This window comes from Gossypium arboreum, chromosome 1, assembly GCF_025698485.1.
Source record: "Gossypium arboreum isolate Shixiya-1 chromosome 1, ASM2569848v2, whole genome shotgun sequence".
Taxonomy (NCBI): Eukaryota; Viridiplantae; Streptophyta; class Magnoliopsida; order Malvales; family Malvaceae; genus Gossypium; species Gossypium arboreum.
Genome location: NC_069070.1, coordinates 62,717,144 through 62,720,278, shown reverse-complemented (window position 1 = coordinate 62,720,278; position 3,135 = coordinate 62,717,144). Strand labels below are relative to the sequence as shown.

At 33.0% G+C, this 3,135-nt stretch overlaps 1 non-coding gene across 1 annotated transcript; it reads left to right on the top strand.

Moving 5' to 3' along the window:
• The first annotated feature begins 2,698 nt into the window (after window positions 1-2,698).
• Window positions 2,699-2,805, top strand: LOC128281407 (small nucleolar RNA R71). Its single transcript, XR_008271613.1, has one exon. It is a non-coding gene; the product is annotated as a small nucleolar RNA R71 (small nucleolar RNA).
• Window positions 2,806-3,135: the final 330 nt, after the last annotated feature.

The following is a 3,135-nucleotide window of genomic DNA, read 5'->3' as shown; positions in this document are numbered from 1 at the left end:
CTTTGGACAGGTATGTTCTTAACCCTCAGGTTGATAATAGATACAACAACGATAAGGTAGTAAGATGATGAATGATGTTTAGAAATATGATATATGTTTTGGTGATACCATGCTAAAGTTGTTTGGTATATTTGTATTGTTATGTTACTTGTTATTTACATATGAACTTACTAAGCATTTATGCTTACTCCTCCTCTTTATTTATCGTAGTTTTGAACAAGCCACTTCGGGAATCGGGACAGTCGAAGGTTCAATCACACTATCCAAAGGACTTTCATCTGGGTAAATGGCTTGTAAAACTTAAGTATGGCATGTATAGCAATATATTTATTTTGTGTAAATAATTTTATGATATGGCCATGATTGGTTGAGAAAATGTTTGATATTGATAAGTCATGGTGATGGTTAAATTTAAATCATGTTTGATATCATGAAATTTGCCTTAAAACAGAATATTGCTGCAACAATGACATGAATTTGAAAAATCACTAAAAATAGTATAAATGGAATTAAATGATGAGAAAGCTATGAAATTTAAGCTTAATGAGTCTATTTTCATATGGATAAAAAAAAACAGGCATATACATTATACTTTATGAGATATTTGAAACCTGGTGAAACAGGGCCAGAGTGATTTCTAGATCCTCTGTTCTAAATTTAAAAATTCATAATAAATTGTAAAAAAATAATTAGAAGTCATTCTTTATATGTACAGATTCCTTATTGAGTTTAGTTTTAATAGAAACAAACCTCGTAGTCATTGAAATTCTGTATAGAGAGATATCTAATTCGTAATATACAGATGTCAGAGTAGTCAAACCCTGAAACAGGGGAGACTTTAACTAATAAACTGTACTAATTTTCCCAACAAAAAAATTCTAGAAAAAAAATTTGTAAATAGATATATGAGTATAGATTTATGGAAAATTTACGGATATTGATTTCGAGTTTCGTAACTCGAGATATGATTTTTCTTGTAACTGTGACGCGAGTAGCTAGAAAGCTGTGAATGTAGAAACAAAAGATTTGAAGTTCTTATTTTGATAAATTATGTTCGGTAACTCCTCAAGCTCGACTCCGGCGACGGTTTTGGGCGTGGAGGCGTTACACATAACGGCTAGGCTGGGTTTGGGGTGTTACAGAACAAGTATTCATTAGTGAATTCCTGCAAAGAATTTTGAGCCACATGATTACTAACATTAATAGAATAACGAGTATCATCTCACTCACTAGGAACTCCAACAAAATCACATGCTTGAAGAGTAACCATTTCATCACCTACACTCAACACAAGTTCACCTTTTCCCACATCAATAATAATTCTAGTAGTGGTTAGAAAGGGTCAACCTAAGATAATTGGTACTCCAATAGCCTCATCCATGTTCAATATAACAAAATCAACAGGGAATATAAATTTATCTAGTTTCACAAGTACATCCTCAATAATACCCCCAGGATACGTTATTGATCTGTTAGCTAATTTAATACTCATCCTAGTGGGTTTTGGTTCCCCAAGACCAAGTTGTTTGAACATTTTATAAGGCATAACATTTATACTAGCCCTCAAATCAGCCAAAGCTTTTTCAACATTTAAACTAACAACAAGAGAAGAAATTGTAAAACTCCCTGGAACTTTAAGCTTGTTGTGTAGTTTGTTTTGGAGAATGGTCGAGCAATCCTCATTGCACTCCATAGTTGACAAGTCATCTAACTCCCTTTTATTTGTTAATAGTTCATTTAAAAATTTTGCATACTTTGTGCTTCATCAAAAGGTAAGTTAATATGTAATTTTTTCAAAAGTTCAAGAAATTTACCATATTGTTCTTTTATATGGTCTTGTTTCACTATTGCCAGATATGGAATTCGTGTTTGGATTCTATAACCACCATTTTATGATCTTTATTGCTGTCCACAACCCCAGCATTTTTCTCAACAGCTTTTACATTCAATTTCTTTTCAGGCTCGACTAACCCTTCAACGCTTCGAATAGTGATTGTGTAGACTTGTTCCATTGGGTTAGTTTTAGTGTAACTAGGAATGCTACCTTGCTGTCTTTCCAAAACTAGTTTAGCAAGCTGTACAATCTTATTTTCAAGCCCTTAAATCGATGTTTGTTGATTTTTCATAGTTGCTTCAGTGTTTTGAAATCAATTTTTAGACATCGAAATAAATTTAGCTAACATCTCCTCAAGATTCAGTTTCTTTTCTTTATTATAAGGTTACTGAAAACCCGAAAGGGTTGTAAAAATTGATTTCCTTGACCACCTTAAAAGAAATTTGGATGATTCCTCTATCCTGAATTATAATTATTACTATATAGATTATTTTAAGGTCTAGAATTATTACACATAAAGTTGACTTGCTCATGCTTCATGTTAGAATTGAAGGGAAAATATTCTAAATTGCTCATCCTTGCTCCAGTGGCATCATATTGCATTACTAGATTCATCGTGTTGTTGCAACTCAAACTATCAATCTTTTTGCTTAATGCTTGCATCTGACTTGCAAACATAGCAATTTATATTAAAAACACCAGCTGCTTTAATCAATTTTGTTCTTATGACTTGCCACTGATAATTATTCAGTGTCCTCTCCTCAATAAACTCTTGAGTTACCTTAGGTGCCTTATTATTCAATTAGTTGCCTAGTTGAGGGATTCTAACCATTGTAAAAGGTTTGAACTTGCAACCACAAAGGTAAACCATGATGAGGGCACCTTCTCAGAAGATCCTCAAATCTCTCTCGTGCATCATATAATGTTTCCAACTCAATTTGAGATAAAGAAGAGTTGTTGTTCCTCAACTTAGTTGTTTTAGCCAATGGGAAGTACTTCAATAGAAACTTCTTAGCCGATCCCAAGTCTTGATAAAACCCCATGAAAGTGAATTCAACCACTATTTTTCCTTGCTCCTCAAAGAGAATGGGAACAACCATAAGTGTATAGCATCATAAAAAATGCCATTAATCCTAAATCTATCTCAATTCTCTAGAAAGTTTGTCAAATGAGAACTTGGATTTTCATCTTGTAACCTATCAAACTGAACATATTCCTACACCATCTAAATTGTATTCGACTTTAGCTCAAAATTGGTTGTAGCAATAGTCAGTCTAACGATATTCGATCCAGCCCCAATC